The sequence below is a fragment of the Empidonax traillii genome, unplaced genomic scaffold (genome assembly GCF_003031625.1).
Source record: "Empidonax traillii isolate 1590-97213 ecotype Southwest subspecies unplaced genomic scaffold, ASM303162v1 scaffold3:size4013460, whole genome shotgun sequence".
In the NCBI taxonomy this organism is placed as follows: Eukaryota; Metazoa; Chordata; class Aves; order Passeriformes; family Tyrannidae; genus Empidonax; species Empidonax traillii.
In genome coordinates, this window is record NW_020955196.1 from 598,285 (window position 1) to 616,937 (window position 18,653).

The 18,653-nt window shown below is 40.4% G+C and overlaps 1 long non-coding RNA gene across 1 annotated transcript; it reads right to left on the reverse strand.

The window, feature by feature from the left end:
- Nucleotides 1–3,662: 3,662 nt before the first annotated feature.
- LOC114069338 lies at nt 3,663–10,192 on the reverse strand. The gene is made up of 3 exons (XR_003573763.1): nt 10,044–10,192; nt 9,221–9,354; nt 3,663–4,302 (listed from the first exon to the last, which is right to left on the reverse strand). It is a non-coding gene; the product is annotated as an uncharacterized LOC114069338 (long non-coding RNA).
- Nucleotides 10,193–18,653: the final 8,461 nt, after the last annotated feature.

An 18,653-nucleotide genomic window follows, 5' to 3' on the forward strand; every position in this document is an offset into this window, starting at 1 on the left:
CAATTATTTTACTTGGTGCATAATGGTAATTATCAAGGACTTGAACCCACTCAGCACTTTGGATAAGCTGAGCTATGGGTATCAATTTCTTGATACCTTTCTGCAGGAGGTGTCAACTCTTTTCCACTGCACCTTTTAGTTTTATTCAGAGCGGTTATCACATGCTGTGACAGAGTGAAAAATCAATAGAGGCTTTTTTTTCCCCCCTCTCTCCTTGTTTCTCAGTGCAGGTTAAAGTTATCTTTCCCCAAATGCACAACACACTGCTATTGGCTGACTCAGCCATAACTGACTGCTGCAGCTGTCAGAAAGTTTTAAATCCTTTACATTTTAAAGTTCTTTTGAAAGCATTCAGTGTAATTAAAGTTACATTTGTTAGAATTTCATATAACAAATAGCAGCCTGTTTAGTATATTTCATGAGCGCACAATATCACTTCTCCCTCTCTTTTTAGTGTACAAAGTGTTTTATTGAATGGGAGGTAGCAAAAGATTATCTAAAACTAACTTTATCTGCCAGTCTCTCCCTGTATGAGGGCAAAGTTTACTCTTGCAAGGTGTCATGCTGACTCCAGTAATGTTTATTTGCCTGGGCAAAAAGCACCCAGTTCACTAAGGGCGATTAGGACTGGTCTCTGGGTTGCAGCCTCTTTGCAGCTTCTGGAGATTTGAAGGACATGTTACAGGATCAGCAGCTAGACATTTAATTTTTACCCTTTCTTATTTTTTTCCACAGCCATGTTCAAAATAATAGGACTTATTTTCACTTGGTGTATGGAAAAAAACAAAGTACCACCCATGACTTGCCAGTGCTGACCTTTCTCTATCTGCTGCATTACAGAAATGGATTTTGGCTTTATGCACTGCTTTTCTTCTGCTCTTTTTACAAATTGTTAATGAGTGAGTTCAGTGCAATGGCTCTCAAGACAAAAAGGAGGCAGATACTGTGTATTTGATATTGTTTACAGTCACTAGGGTGACGCAAGCTGTTTCACTGAATTGGGTAAAGCTGACTGAAATGCAGCATCCTCTTGTAACAAAACCAGGAATTACTGACCATCATGTTGCTTCCCACTGTGGGCTTCTTTTCCTAGTCCATAGAGGTCACAAATGCAGGAGTACTGTGTGCTCACAGGAGAGATCCTAAGTGAGACCCCCCAGCCCCACAGTCCTTTCACATGGGCAGCCTGTTGTCCAGAGGAAAAGAAGAAGTGAGCATTTTCTGTTTCTTACCCAAAATCATGCTACAAGGAAGGAGCTGCCCTGACTTCTTTATAGCCCTTAGGCAGGGCTGGACTACTCTCTGGGCTTGGACCTGGATCCGGAGGCAAAGACAGTGCATTCTCCACCCCACAGAGGGTCTCTGGCATTGGTCCAGGCACATCCTCCTTCCTTATTGCTTTTTGCTTCCATTATACTGATGGAACATCCTCCCCCTGCCCACAGTGCAGGTACAGGTTGGTCCTCAGCAGTGCCAAGAAGTCCCCACCCTGTAAATACTTTGCTGCTGAAGCTGCCTAGACAGGTCTTCTTGTCAACTGAAAACAGCCATTCCTGTATCCACGATGCCAGATGTTACCAAAGCCTTGGAAGCCCCTCTTGCTTAGCTAGGTCTCCTCTGCACCAAACCCCCTTCTATGACACCTGTGATCACATCCATCACTACCCTAAGTCCTTCAGAACAGTGTCCTGTTAAGCATTTCTCTTTGGTCCATGAACTTTGGTCCAGATTCAGTAATGCCAGCTTACAATGCCAGCAAAGCCAGCATTTCTCTCGCTGGGACAGCTGCAGCATGTTGCATCAGTGCCCTTTCCAGTGCCTCATTCTGCAGTGGAGGGGTCCCTACTAAATTCTACAGAGTGGTTCAAAAGTTTAAAAAAGCAAATATTTCAGTGGAATCCTGTGGGACTTCCCTATACATATAATTTCTGGTGTGCTTGACATGTCTCAGTGTGGCCATCAAACTTGAGGACAGATAACATCATAGAGTGGAATGTGTGGTGGCTTTATTTTTGGTGACCTTATCACTACTGCTTTAAATACACTGAGCAGCACATAAGGATGATGTTCATAAGCAAGGTGCAGCTCTCTGAGTCTGAAACACATTTGCCTCACTAAACATCCTAATTGGGTGTCCTGTAATAAAACCTTGATGGAAAAGGTCACAGAATAACTGCACAGCTCAGAAAATTCACACATTATAATCCCAGCCCTTCAACTTCCCTCTTCCTCATACTGTGCACTGTTAGTTCCCAGACAGGAGCGTGTTTAGCTCTCTGCCTCCTGTTCTCTTCCTGCTGTTCTCAACCAAGAGCAAAACACTCTCCTTCTTGCTTAATTAAACTTGGCTCATGTAATGCTGAGCATGTCACATTTTATCAGAGAGCTCATAGTTATTGACATTAATTTTCATAGAAAGAAACCTTTGAACTAAAATCAATGTATTGCTCGTGTAACAGTCCCTTTGGACCATGGGGTGGGTTGTCTGCAGCCCACACCTCCTTCTAGCTGTGAAAGCTCAGCTGGATGCCGCAGACTCTTGAAGGAGTGGTCAGTGGAAGAGGGTAAAGAAAGAAACCTCTGCAGGAAAGGGACCTGATGGTCCTGGCCAATGTCAATTTGAATATGAGCCATCAATGTGCTCTAGCAGTCAGGAGCATTGAGCATGTCCTGGGGTGCACCAGGCACAGCAGGTGAGGGAAGGTGATTGTCCTGCTGTGCTCTGCACTAGTGCAGCCTCACCTCAAGTTCTGTGTGCAATTTTGGGCATCACAATGTAGGAAGGTATAGGGCTACAAGGATGCTGAAGGGTCTGGAAGTGAAGCCATATGAAGAGCAGCTTGGTCTGTTCAGCCTGGAGGAGACTCATAACTGTCTACAGCTTTCTTACAAAGGAAGCGGAGGGGCAGATACTGGTCTCTGCTCTCAGAAGACCAATGACAGGACCTGAGGGAATGGCATTAAGCTGAGTCAGGGGAGGTTTAGGCTGGATATTAGAAAAAGGTTCTTCACCCAGAGATGGTAAGGCACTGGAACAGGCTCCCCAGGGAAGTGATCACAACACCAAGCCTGACAGAGCTCAAAAAGTGTTTGGACAATGCTCTCAGGCATATGGTGTGATTCTTGGGGCTGTTCTGTGTAGGGCCAGAAGAGGGACTATGATGATCCTTGTGGGTCCCTTCTAGTTCAGCTGTGATGCTATGATCATAAAATACAAGATGAGAAATGTTTCTCTTCCATTATGTGGGCTGCCCATCATCTCAGTTTGTGAGACCACAGTGAAGGTGCTTGACTATTTACTTGGAAAGATGAGGAACTGTAAGAGTGTGAGAGCACAGGTGACAGTGCTCTGCTGCAGGGGTGCCCAGCAGACATGTCAGCTGAGAAGGGCATTTCCCATCTCTCTCAGAATTTGATCCTGAATCTCACCTTATTTATGATGAAGCAGGGGGTTAAATAATGACAGTGTAGTTTTCTCTCCCTCCCCCTTTTTTTTCTTTTTTTCTTTTTTTTTTTTTTTTTTTTTTGAGGAGAAAATAAAAGTATATTTCTATTTGTCAGAAATGTGGATAAAGATACAAAATACAACATAAATGCTACTCTAAATGTCAAAAAAATTATACAGCAACTAAAAAGAGCCAAAGCTTTATTTTAATCTTCTGGTGTTTTTTCTAGCTAGTTTTGTTATTCTTCTAGCTTCTGCAATTTTTAAACATCTGGGATCAGTAGTGCCTTTTTGCCCTAGTCACAGTGCTATGATACTGTTCACCCCCCTCCAATGAACTTTGCTCAGGGATCAGCTCCTGCAAAGACGCTCACATCAGAGGAGAAAGCGAGGCAACCCAGTTCACATGCAGCCTGTCTCTGCTCACACCTCTTGGGGCACCAGGTGAGAAGAGATGTGACAAGAAGCATGACAGAGAAGGAATCTTGACTCCCTCTCTTCTATCCTGCTGCCACAGGAAAAGCCTTGAAGCAGTACCGATGCTGTCTCTTTGCATGGTGCAAAAGTTCCCGCCAGCACCCTCGGAGACAGATCTGCCTGGTTTTCTTCTGGGTTCCTATGGTCAACACCTGACCGAGTAGTACTTTGGGGTACTACGGTCAAGAGCTGACAGATAGTGAATGCATTTCACACCAGGGTCTCACAACACACCTTGGACTATACTGTCAGATGTGGTAAACTGTAGGGATGAATAAATGACAACAGAGTTGAGATCACCCTTAATGCATGTGTTCTTTCTCCTGGCTGCAGAAATTAGAGAAACAGCTGAACAATGACAAGAAATAGTTGGAAACACCCTGAAAATGAGGGAAATCATCTTCAATAGAGGTCTTGTGGCTTCCTGCATGTTCTGGGACAGAAAAAACCATCCCCCATGTTGTGAAACCACTCACTTGGAGAGGAGGGCCAGAATGGTCTGGTCTGAAATGAGAATCTGGTGCTCCTCTCAGAAATGAACAACCTCTTCTCTGCAACACTGTAAACATTAATAGGAACTTCTCAGACATGCCATTCCTTGGGTATTATTGTTTGAAAAGTAGAGCTTGCCCAGGAGGAGAACTGGCCTCAGGACAGGCTGTAAAAGTGAGTCTTCACAATAGGTCATTTTTTGACTCTAAGTCATATAGTGACTAAGCCAAGCAAATTCCCTAGGGTAAACTTTGTTCTGTTTAATTGCACATTTTGGTGCAGCTGTTAGGTGTCAGTGTTCACCACAGCTGCTGGAGCTGATTGCTGGTCCAAATACTGACCAAATCTTGACTGTGCAGTTGGACTTGTTTTATTCTTTTGCAAATAAGTAGAACCTAGCCCAGATCAACAAAAACTAATCCCCTCCCAGAATAATGGGATTCTCTTTGAAGTCATTAAGATTGCAAAGGTTTATTCTATCTCCTTGTGAATTTCCACACCTCTGTAAGTGCTAAGGTTTCCCTCACACCAGGGAGGTCTAGAAATTAATTGCCTTGGCTGGCAAGCAGATAGTCAGATTGCTACCTCATCACCAGCTATCATTTGTCTGTAAGGCTGCAGACTTCCTAGGGGTCTGCATGACTCCTCTGTCTGGATGGACTGTGCACTGCTCCAGCACTTACTGTTACAGGGTTGTGACCTTCTTCCGATTAAAAGACAGTGCAATTCTAATGCCTATAGAGAGACTACATTTATATTCTAATCCATTTAGCCTTGTCTTCTGCTCTCTGCTTGAGAGGAGAATACACTTATAGGTGCACATACAGGTATATGTATGCATTTGGACTTGCTAGGACTCCTGGACCCAAGGTCTGCCCATCCAGTTTTCACCCAATAGGTGATAAAGCAAAAAGTGATCTTGTATTTGGACAATTTGGACTCTTAGTAGACTATAATCTCTCCCTGGATTCAAAAATCTATGATAAATGTGAATTCTCTAGAGCAACCTCAGGCAGCCCATCATGAGTGTGTGTATAAAATCCTGCACACTGTGGGGCAATACTAAAGCCCAACACTTTAATACAAAGAGCACGCCTCTCCTTTGCACTGATTATCAATAAGAACATTTGTTCTTGTTTCCTTTCTTACCTGACTCTAAAAATAAGCCATGGAAACAGCTTCTGTGCCCCATCTTGGCCCCTTTCCATTATGCCTATGGGTTTGTCTGCACCTGGTTATTCACTGAAATAGCAGCTCTGGATAATGATACTGCTTTTATATCTGTATATCTATCTAAAAGCAAGCAACAGAACAAAAAGCATCACATGGCCTTTGCTTCGCTACACAGAGCAGATCAAAAGGAGCCAGTTATCCATACTACTCGCCTAAATATTTTTCCACATTTCCACTCATAATGTGAGTGCCCTCCTGAATGAGAAGCTCTAGACAGAACCAGCTTTCCTAGTACACCAACAGTTCTCATGTCTGGGCAGCAGCAGATAAACTGTAGTGAATACATGAAGTGACATTTTCCTTTTGTGTTCTTTTGAGTTTGCTGGATAGCATTTCAGTACTTTCCCTCTAGTACATCTCATTCTTTTCCTAATCACCTCATTACTATATCCTTCTTATTACAGGCAGGCACGAACTAGCAAGCTGCAAGAAAATATGTCCAGTTTCAAGCTGTCTGCAATCAGCATCTCGAGAGATGATCCAGGTTTCTGGAGACAAATAATTGATCTGTGATTCATCCTTGTGATTTTAATAGGCCAAAATTACACCCACTGATGAAAAACCTCTTAAGAAGTAGGGTGCTTGAGACTGGGATCTATATTTTGCAGTGTGGGTTCTATTTTGACATTTAAAGTATCCTTACACTGGCTTATCTGAGTGAGATAATAAGTCTCTTGGACAAGTAAAATGATAGAGATAATTTGGTTTAACTTTTTACAAGAGGAGTTGCTCATATGTGTTCTCTGTTTCCTTGGATACTAGAGATTTCATGTCACAGTTCAGCCTCACGTACATTTTCTATTCCATTACAGTACCTGGAATATGAATGAAAAATCCCCAGAAATTATTAAGACATGAACAAGACTTCAGGAGTAACCTCAAGCAGGAACATCCTCATCAGGGTCAGGTAGAAGTGGACAGGGAAAGCAGAAAGCTTATCATCTGCATCAGTTTCTTGATGGTGCTCTCTCTTCTTGCATAGGAATATTCTCTTCCCTTCCCATTCTAGGGATGCAGTTGCTTTTGCTTTTGGCATCCACCTGACTAGCTCAAAAGATAATTAATTAGACCATGTGCATAGTTTGGACTGAAGGCCAGTTCAGTGCATTTCAAAACCAATTCTCATCAGCCTTTTCACACTCGTAAGAGTGTGACAATAATCAGAACTTTCACCTTCAAAGCTACACTTAGGTTTACAGGCTGATTCACTAATCTTACTATCCAGGTCACAGACAAATTCAATTTTTTTCTGTTCACTTGGAAATACCTGCCTAGCATTTTTCAGTCATAAATATTTTTCCAGAAAGGGAATAATACTGAATAATTCCAAGGCTGTTGATATCATTAACAGTAAAGCTGGTTTAAACAGTTTCATAAAATTTGACTAGATAACTTTTAATGAGACTTCTTTAGTCTGGATAAAAGGGCAGAGAAGACCTAGAAAAAGCTGGTGGGTTCTTCTAATTTTAGGTGGTGGTTTCTTTGTGTTTGGCAAACCCAGGTGGACCTTTCCCATCAATGTACTGAGTTATTCTGAAAATTCAAACAAACTTTATCATTTACAATATCTTACAGCAAGGAGTGATACAAGCTAATTGTGTATTTTGTGAGAAGCTACCTCCTTGTTCCTATTTGGAATTTGCCTATGTGTATTTCAGTTGCTGTTCCTGAAGTTTTGTGTTGGAAGAGTCCATGACAAATAGCCAACTCCTTTAAGTCATTTAGCAATTTACAGACCATTGAGTTCTGACCCTTTCCACGCTGCAGAGTCTTAAGTTGTTCAAATTTCTATCAGAGGAAAGCTGTTTTCTAGCTTCACAAATCTTGCTTTTTTCTCTGTAACTTCTCCATTCTTTGACTTTTTCTAAGCTATTTCAAACAAAATGCATCATCAAAGATGCAGATATATCATAGCCAAACACACAGTGGCATAATGGCATTCACTGTTTAGTACTTTAGAATTTTGTGAACAACTCACATCTTCCTTCCACTTTTTGAATGTTGCTGAGAACTGATTTGATATTTTTCACTGGATGCACCTCTTCTTCTACAAGACCTTTCCCTTTCCTGTTGCCAAGTAAGAGGAAAGAGTTCCTAATTTAACTGCCTCACTTCAGTCTTTAAATTAATGAAATGAATTATGTCTTTAAACTGTCTGAGAGAAACTGTAAAGAGAATTTTAGCCAGAATATAGTAAACATCATTATTTACTTTCAAATCCCCACAAGGCACTGAATAATTTGTGTTGCCCTGTGAACACTTTTCTTTCTTCCTACTTGTTCAGATCCACAAAGCTTTCTCTCCAACTCTGCATTTCCAGCTTCCTTCAGAGGGAGGGGAATATGTTTGAGCTACACAATGCCAATGCTCTGAAGTGGTCATTGAACCGGGAAAGCAAAATGCCATCACAGGTGACACCAGAGGTTTATCTTACCTCCTTATTCATGGCAGTGAGGCTGGTGCTTGGTGTCACCATTTTTAATGAGACCACACCACTGACACCGTCATGCCCCTTAAGACACCTGAGAATTTCACTAACTCTGGAAGATATTCCGAGAAGCAATCTGGCAGATTCGGAGCCACTTTGCAATGGCAACATCTGCCTAGTGGGAAAAAAAGTCAGCATGAATCAAGTCAGTACAATGAAATGCACTGGCAAACCTTCCTACCTGGATTTCCAGATGTGTTCTTGCCATGATGTAGGAAAGCAGGCTGGGAGGGACCTACCACCCACTAGGGAAGGTCTTTTGTTTCCAAAAGACATCAAGGGATATTAATACCCCATGGCTTGTTGAGTAATAGTATCCTAGAAAATGCATTAGAAATCACTTTTCAACTAGGCATGCAAACTTTATTTTTATTGGATATACCACAGAAGAAGTCCTAACAAGGGTGATGACCCCTACTGCATAAGAAGACTAGAGGCCTGCAGTTGGAGAGGGTTCTTGCATTGTGAAGCTTCTTTAAGGCAGGATCATTAACTCCAATTCCCTCCCAGGAGGATGGTTTGCTTCATGACTAATGCTAAGCACAGTTAAGTGGCACAGCTAGAGTTCTTGGCAAAGCAACATATGGTGTTTTCAAGCGTTATAGATGTTTCATTGCATATGTTTCCCACTCTCTTACCTTGTGACACTCAAGAGCGCCGGTTTTCTCTGTTTATTACTGCTGTGCTCCTTTATACCTTTGTTTTCAAATGTTAATTATTTACAGTACTGACAACAGAAACTCACAATGCAACAATAGATATACATGTAAATGCACCTTTTTGGGGATTTCTTGTAATTAAGACTCCAAACTATGCAAAAGCTTTTTGATGACAGACTCTCTTGCTGCTTTCCCTCATATTGTGGACTCACAAGTTGGGAACTCTTTGTGCAAAGCACCAAGGCCTTGGTTTTATGCCAACTAGAAACTCAATACACGCTTTGACTGCTTGCCTTGTGTTCTTTGGAACAACAGCATTTTCATTTGCACAAATAGCCTTTACATAAATAAGCTTGGTTCAGAGGCAGGCAGGAAGATACATACGCATGGAGAGCATAAAGACGAGCCACACCAAGCGGGTCTTACCAGTTAGTACAGCGTGTTTATTCAGGGAATCACATTTGTCCTCTCTGGAAAAGCCATTGTGGTATTTTCTGTAGAGTCTAATGAGCCAGTCCCAGAACAATCCTTCTGAGTCATCAGTTTCCATTTGCACAAACCTGGTGTTAAATGAAATGATAGGCAGGCAGATAATGATTAATCCAGGGAAGATACAAAACCTATCAGATTACATTAAACAATGGCCAAATTCAGATGGAAAATGCCTCCCCCTCAACTCACAAAAAGGAAGAGAGTAGTGTATTCCTTACTACTAAAGCTCTTTGTCACAGCTTACTTCCTACAAATATACATTGCAATTAATTCAATTAAAAGTAATGAGAAAAATATAGCAGGTTAAAGGTGAAATTGCTTGCCTTGTTTCATCTGAAAATTTCACCTCAAATCAAACTAAATTAGCATGACTGTAGGTCTAAGATCTATGAATTGTACAGGTAAAGAATGTGGATTGCATGCTACCTATATGAGCTAACATATGCATACTGTAGGATGGTGAGACATTGGAACAGGTTGCCCAGAGGAGTTGTGGATGTCCCACCCCTGGGAGTGCTCAAGGCTACATTGGATGGAGCCTGGAGCAACCTGATCTAATGGAAGGTGTCCTGCCCATGGGAGGGAGCTTGAACTAGACAGTCTTTAAGGTCCCTTCCAACCCAAAGCATTCTATAATCCTATAAAAACTTGTTCACATTCATAGGACTGATGGTAGAGTGAAATGGAACATTTTAGAGAACTACTACAGAGTGGCAAAGTGCACTTGCCTGGACTGCTGAGAACAGAGATGACTCACCTCAGAAGCCAGGTGCAAGTCAGGATAGTGATTGTCTTAAGCCCTATATTCCAAATGCTGTGGCATGTAAGGAGCTGGGGTCCTCTCGAACTTCTGTAAGGGATTGGTGGAACATGATCCCAACCCCATAGAAATCCAAGAGGTTTTCAGCCCCTCTTCTGATGAGTTTCAAATCCCTCAGGATAAAATAAAGCAAGCAAACACAATACAGCTAAACTAAAAGAAAAATTTTAAAAATTACATGTTGTAATCAGTCACCAAAGTCACATCTACAAATGGGAGAACAGCTGAAGAGTAAATTATAGCCAACTAAATCAAATGGAACCAAGTGCAGTAAGATAGTGCTATTGCTGGTTCAAAATCAAACTGACATATAACTTTTGACTGGTCAAAAAAAGCCATATGGGCCTATTTCATTCACAGTGCTTTCTTGACAACAACTACTTTTTTCTGAATTTTGAAGTATAGAAAAATTGTAATCTAGAGTGCTTAGTTACTGCAGTATATATTTCTGAAGTTTATTTTTCTTGATTTATATCCAGGTTTACAATTATTTGTGGATTAAAACAAAAAAAAAACATGTATGTCTTAATTTGAGTCTGATATCTGTGTCAAGTCCCCACAGAAGAAATAAAATCTAGATAATATATTTTACTTTAAGGTGATATGAACAAATCCAGTAACTTGCTTGTATTCCCTGATAATTGATCTAAGTTCATTTTCTGTTTGGGAAACATTTTATGTCAACTACTTGTTTCGCTCACTAGATAAGCTTGGTAAACGATGTGATATAATCAAAGCAAGGTAAATTGAGCAATGATGCTTGTGGGTGAACATTCTATCTGATAAACATGTTTTTGTACTGACGCAAAGCTCATTTTCTGCAAAGCTGAGCTTTGTAGCCTAATGGTACTTCATTCTCCCCCCCAACAAGTCACAGGACTTTCTTCTTTCCTGCCTTTTTTATGTGTAAATAATGTTTGCATATGTGGTGCAAACAAATTCAGGAATCAAGTCAAAAGTATCACCAAATGTGCCCTGTTTTGGCTTCAGAGTAGGAAACTTAGAGTAGCAGGTCTGCAAGGAGCATATTGATTAGCTATTCCCATCCTAAACCATAAATGCATCTATGGTTTACTAAATGTCAAGTGATGGAATATTACCCTGTGATAATAATACCATAGTTATAATACTACTACCACATTAATAACAATAATAGTACATAATTATAGTAAATATATAATATATTTATATATATTATATAAAATAATATAAATAACAGATCCTGGAAAAAAAATCAATACAAAACTGTATTCCCTTAAAAAAGAAACTGACACTGACAGAATGCGTAACACATATTTGCACATATACATTCAGCTCATGTGGACTTTGCCTAGCTGGTCTGTTCATTATATAAGCGTCATGACTAACCTTCTCATTAATTGTTCAACCCAAAATCCCATCATTCAACCCCCCCACAAATTCACCTCTAACAAAACCCTCACAACCACAAAAACTACCCCTTGAATCTGATCATGAATTTAAGCTTCTTTGACCAGTTCACAAGCCCATCCCTCTTAGGAATCCCATAATTCTTCTTTCAGTATTATTCCCTACCCTACTACTTCCCACACCTGAAAACGAATGAATTGCCAATCACCTTTCTACCCTGCAACTACAATTCTTCCACCTAATTACAAGAGAACTTATGATCCCTCTAAACAAGGGAGGACACAAATGAGTTTTAATCCTAACATCTCTAATAACACTCCTACTGATAAATGACCTTCTAGGCCTTCTATCATATACATTCACCCCACCACTCAATCACACTGAATGTATGTTTTTTACTGTCAAAGTCAACAACTCTGTGGCGCAAAAGTTACTGCAAGACCCTTCCCATGAGACTCCTAAACTGCCTTTATTTTACCAGATCAGATTGTCAGCCTCCCAGTCTGGCCCAAGCCACTCTCAGTAACTTCCACAGTGTTTTAGAAAAAGTCCCCTTCTGGTCAAAGACATAGGAAAACATGTGTTTTAAACCCTGGATACATTCTTGAGATCTTCTCTTGTGCCAAGTCTTCATGGTTTCCCCATTAGCTGAGGATGTTTCTTTTGTTTGAAAATTAGTTTCTGATTCTGTCTTTTTTTTAATACAAAATAAATATATCTAATGATGAGCCAATTTGCAGCTACCCTGGGCAGGCCTGTGAAATGTTCTTTATGGTACTGTACGCAGAACATGTACAGGTTAGACAGCAGGGCAATACCTACCAGCTTGCTCTCGTGGGCGGGACCTGCGGGGCTCTCAGAGGCAAACTGTGCACTGCCAGACCTCTGTCAGCCACGCAGTCAGAACTTCTGGGCACAGCAAGCAGCCCGCAAACACCTGCAGCTTTACTACCCAGAAATTTCAGAAATGATGACTTCTTTCTACCTCTGTAGAGGTACCTCTTTTCCCTGGCAGACAGTAATTTCACAGTATTTACACTGAAAAAGGTATTAAAGGTATATGGGAAACAAAACGTGTATCTTCTATTTAAAGTTGCAAGATGGTCACCCTTCATTACCAAAGAGACATTTCAGCACAGTCTGGAGCTTTGGCAGCTCTAACAGCTGAGACTGTGTCTATAGCACTGTCAGCTTGGCTGTGTGTCATTTCAAATGTATGTCATGAAAATGCTTTTCTAAAGAGTTGTCAACATTGAGCCCATAGAAATGTTGCAAGACTAAAGTCCTGATGCAGTTAGAGACTTAGCAATTGCAAATTTATTGGCAAGTATTTTCAGATTCATTTTAATATGTCCTCCTATTAAGAAGAGGACAGAACAGTTTGGTTCTTTGCATTTAGGTCCAGGTATCTGAAGGAAAATTTCATCTGTATTGATACCGTCTTCTCTGATTGTAATAAATGGGATATCTACACACTTTCTGTAAGAAAGTGAAATTTTGTAATAGAAAAGTGCCATGCAATTCAGGAAAGAAATTACCATAACTATATACATTTGCATTTGCAAATATCTTTCGTTTCAAGTGGCTTTACAAGTCCTAGCTTTTGGTCAGGCTTAGTCTTTGCATGGGCATGTCTAATGCTCATGAATGTATTTCCAGTCAGGTCCCATGAATTTATCTGCACAGAAGGCGCAAAGTCACAGGCACCTTTAGCAAGCACTGAAAGCAAAATGGCATAAAGGAAAGCCTGCTATGAAAAGGAAGGGATTATATTATTATTGTTATTTGTCAAAGTAATGTTTTTCAAACACTTTCCAGCTATTACTTGTATCCAAGGCTCTGTTGCAGTAAAGCCATAAAAGGACCATCACTGAGCCCAGAGGGTGCTGGATCAGGCCTTCCTGATATATTCTCCCACACCACAACATTTGAGGCACCACTTGAATAGCCCTGGCTCTTTTTTTTTTGTCTCACTGTCATGACATCTGCCCATAAAATCACCAGCTCTCTTTGTGGCAGCAGTCTATTCATTCCTCAGCTAACATTAAACTAGCTCTAACTAATCAGAAAGAAATTAATTACTTTAACACCTCAGGCTGCAGCAGCTGGGTCTTTAAACAGGATTCCTGGCAGATCTGTGCTTGTCTGAGACACATTCTACTACAAATGCACTGCTGTAGGTAGTAGGTCCCTTAACAGCACAGTTTCTAGCTGGGTCTACCAGATCAACTGTGTAGAGGTGAACAGGAGAACACCATTCAAAAAAGGTGCTGATTAAATCAGAATTAGCCTACTACATGTAGAAAATTCTGGGAGACAAGAGTAGTTAAATAGATACCCAAAAGTTAAAATTCTGATATTAGCTGGTCAAGCTGAAGGAGCACATTTCCAGCTTCCTAAGCCAGCAGAAAGACTGAGCTGACATAAATCATTTTATATCTCCTGTGAGCTGCACTCAATTGAAGGAAATAAAAATAATCCATATTAACCTAATGATGTCTTTTATTTGCCAAAAGTAATTTATATTTTACTTAGGGAAGTTGAATTTGGCCTATCTAACATGTCTGGGCTCTGCTGGCAAAGGTAAAATAAATAAATAAATAAATAAATAAATAAATAAATAAATACAGGTAAGAAAAAGCTAACTCTTCAGTTATAGACATCAATAAGCTAAATTTAAAGGATGCCACTCATAGCAGAAGTTATATGATGCAGAGAACAACAACATATTCTGCAACTATCTGTCAGATGCCTGTAAGGGGGTACCTGACAAGCACATGTCCTTAACATGTCTGCAGTCCTTTTGTCAGCTTTAGAAGCTATTTTGGGAGAGCCATGTGTCTCCAGGTGGTCCCTATCCCAAGAGCAGATTCCCACCACAATCCCAACACAGCAGCCCTTCAGCAGCCTCTGGGGACAATTTCCAGATTTGTCCTGGCTGGAGCTTCCAGATGATGGTGGGCACTCTGCTGCAGGGTGGTTATTCCCCTGTGGGCTTTGGCTGTGGTTTTCCAGCAGCCTTTCCCTTTCTTATTTCCCCCTCAGGTAGCCTGTCAGAAGCTCATTGATTACCTCGAAGGGATTTGCCACATGCAAGAGCTGAAGGCAAGTCTTGTCTTCCCTTATGAACTGCCTTGCATGCCTCTCATGTCATTCTTCCGCTGGGAGACTAGATGCTAACTTCTGTGCTAACATTCTTCCTTAAGCTAAGTTTCTGGAAGATATTTAATATATTGACGAAAGGCAAGAAAAATGAAAATGTCATTAAGACTACTGAAAGGGACACCTGGAACAGCAGAATTAATGTTTCTCTTCCTCATTTACATTGTAATAGGTCAGGTGTTACATTCTTACTTTTCTACAGACAGAACTTTAAAGTGTATTTAGAACTCAAACTTTTGCCAATATCAATAAGCATGAGAAGCCTATATGTTTCTGGATTGCGCATAAAACTTTCAAAATGTGAATATGCATTCTACAGGATCACTTCAATATTAGATTATTTGATTAATTTCTCTATTAATATTATTAACTTTTTTTCCCAGAAAACAGTTAAAACTTTTTTCAGCTTAAATATTTATGTTAATCTTTATATTGGATTGTATTTTATTCAAAACATAAACACAATTATGCTCTGGTCTGCTAACCATTTAGGCAATTATGAAGATACAAGTAGTTAAGCCCCCTAATTCCATATGCACCAAAATGTTTACCATCTGGTTTCTGGGTATGTCATTAATATTTTCAGAGTATGCAGTTTTCTGGAACAGTTCTGCAAGCAATGCATAAAATTTGTAATACTGATCCACCTCTGGGTTTTAGAAAACGGGGATTGCTCAGCCAATTCAAATGAAAATGCAACAATAACTGCTTTAAACCAGCTTTTCAATTATATCCACTGGGAGTACAATGCAAATGCAGGTGAATTTATCAATATTGATACTACTAGCCTTTATAATAAGGAGAACACCTGCTTTAGTTCAAAGGTGTAGGATTTGGCTTTGGAATAAAAGCGCCCAAGGTGGGTTCTACCCTCCATGGTACAGGTTTATGTAGAAATGACATCTACGATTTAGCCCCAGATTAGTATAAATTTTGTCATGACACTATGTCCAAACCCACTTGGAAACTGTATTTCTGTAGTGAAAAGGAATTAATTTGTTAAGAAAAAGAAATTTGATCCTCATACACTTTCATCATAGTATAGCATATCTGAGACTCAGCAGGCACTGTCTCCATTTTGAAACCCAACAGAGAACACTTATTTTTCAACTAAAGCATAAGATTTTATTTTCCATTAGTTCTTAATCACTGCAATAAAAGGTAATCTAATTATGTCTTTCAGTCGCAGGCCAGTTCTATAAGTTAATGTTACACCCTAAAATGTAGATGAGTATAATGCACAGGGAGGATTGTAAAGACAGAGGTTACTGCCATTACGTGTGTGCTTGCACAGATACTCTGGGGAAGGGCACATTCTGAAGCTCCAGATAAATACTTAGAGTTTGATGATAACACTTGGCAAAAAAGGGCAGTTTAAGAGTTAATCTGTCCTTTTTTTTTTTTTTTTTGAGTGCTTTGAACCTATTTTTACAAACTGGTAGAGGAAATACGAACATTTAGTGCATCCATCTCTGGGACCCCAGCAGTCATGTCGCCACAACAGCTGTGTGCAAGGCTGCCCCAAGCCACAGCAGTGGGGGAAAACTGCACAGACAGTGTCCATGCCTCCCAGACAGACGACATACATGTGTCGCAGTCAGTGTGAAAATGTTCTTAGGACTGGTTGTAGTATGAGAGAAAATGGCATTTACTGAGAGAAAACAGGTAGGCTTGATGCTTTTTCTTGAGCTCTGACAGCAGCTGCCATCTCATATGCTTCCCACAGAAAGTTTACCACATATCAGGAAGAATGCTTAGACATCTCAGACACAGGTCTAGGGTTTGGTCAATCAGTACAAGTTTGTATCACATTTACTTGTGGATGCTGTGTTTAATGCGACCTTTTTTGGGTCAGATGGAGCCTAACTCAGAAGAAGGGCATATTGAGAGCCACGGCCTGACTCACTAATTAGCACATTGAACCACACTATGATTGAAATGTTCTAAGCTTTGCTATTATAAATAAAAAGCAACTAGAAGAATCTGATGTTTGCGTTTTGGATTAACATTAGTTCCTGTGTCTTAAGTCTCAGGAGCTGCACTGGGGTTGCACAAGCACCTGCAAATTCCCTTGCCATTGTTCTTTCCTCTAACTGCTGATTGTGACCCAAGCAGTTATCTTTCTTTTAATTTCCTTGCTCCTCTGCAACCTTTATAAACATAGTTTTAACCTTTCCGGTACAGCAGGCATAGCAATATAAGGAAAGCATTTTGATAATGTACAATAAAGAGAGATAAGACAGAACGGTTAGATAAGGAATGATAGCTAAGCTTATTTTTAGAAGTGTTTAAAACCAGAACATATATATGTATCAGTAGGTTCCCACAAGAATGTGTCCTGAGGCTACCAATCAAGTACTGGGATGGGGATAGTGTAACAAATTCCTCAGTACCTTTGAGTCTTAAACCACAGATATTTGTTTTATGGGGGACCTACTCAGCCATCTATCAGTTATCTATGCATGTACCTGGTTATGGGATTTGGCACTTGGACTAGGAATTAACACCAATACACACTATAAGTGACGTTACACAGCAGACAGGCACTGTAGGTAAACTGTGTTCTGCATGGTGGAACTCACCATGCTAGATCCCCAACAAACACAGCAGTCTCTGGGTATGTAGCCTCTTGCATTTCCAAATATTCTGTCCTCCAGCTGTGGGCTGTTACCAGCTGGGGAATGAAAAAGACAAAATGTCAGCTCTTTGCCACCTGGGAGATGGGTACATGGGGAAAATCCTTCTGGGTCATTTTAGCTGGCTTTGGGAGAAGACAAAGTAACCGCTAATGCATGACAAGATCTAGTGCCACGGGCACAAAAGCAGAGTGTTGGAAGGATTGCTTTTGTTTTGAAGAGGTATTGAACTTCTAGTGAGGATGTGCTGCTGTATTAATAGAGGCCTCCAACACAAATATTAAAAGATGCTAAAGCCATGCATTGTAGTTCTCCAAGTAGGGAAACTTTTCAAATCACATTACATCAGCAGTGTCAGAGCATCAGTGTGACTCACTGCATGTTCATTTGCCACAGGGGTATTCCCAGGTCCTAGCAAATGGTACTCATTTGAGTTCTCATTGTGTTGCTGTGACAGAAAAACACTAATTTAGAAACAAAAACCTGAAAAGGTCAACAGAGGTACAGCCAAAAAAAAAGAGAACAATTTGCCTCAAGCACAGCAGGGGCCAGACAACTCATATTACCCTGTCATAAACTGTAATTATCCTCAGCTTTGCAATTGGGATACTAAAGGTTCTCAATAGAGTGGCATGCTCTGATAGTGTAATCTGACTTGCAGGAATGGTCAGGATACAGACTTAGTCCCCTTAAAAGAAAACATAATGGAAATAGCTCTTGACAGAAGTCAGAAAGAGAGACAGTGTATCAGTCCTTCTGGAATTCTCCAATAAATAAAATGACTCTATGGGGAGCAGGGAGGAAGAGAAAGATGAACTTTGTTTGGAAATTAAGAATATCACCTGAGAAGTTCTGTCAGAGCATATAAAAGTTTGCTTAATGGTGTAATTGTGCAGTGAAAAGTTTCCAAGGGCAATGTTGAACTTGAGGGATGTTTTCCAGCCTTTATCATGTACCAATTGATAATATGCTTCTAAATGGACTGACTACTGTATACTCAGAGGTTTAATATGTCTCTCAACACAGCTTCAGCTAAATATCTGCAAAGGGTGTAGCTTTTTTTGTTTGGCTTGTGTAGTAACGGCCACTTTTTTATTAATATGGCACTCATAGTATGTTCATCCCTTTACAAACACTTTACAATGTGCCTTTTGACAAGAGAAAAGCCCTGGTATCCTACAGCTCATTTTTGGCTCCAACTCCTGAGAGTACTGAAGTACCACTCAGACAGAAGGCAAGGAGGAGAGCGGTAGGGGTAATCTTTTGTGTGCCTTACAGCAGCACAAAATGGGTACAACCCATTTGAGTGGAGTTTGGAAGTGTTCTGTAAGATTTATGTGGGAAGTAGATGGTGCCTGTG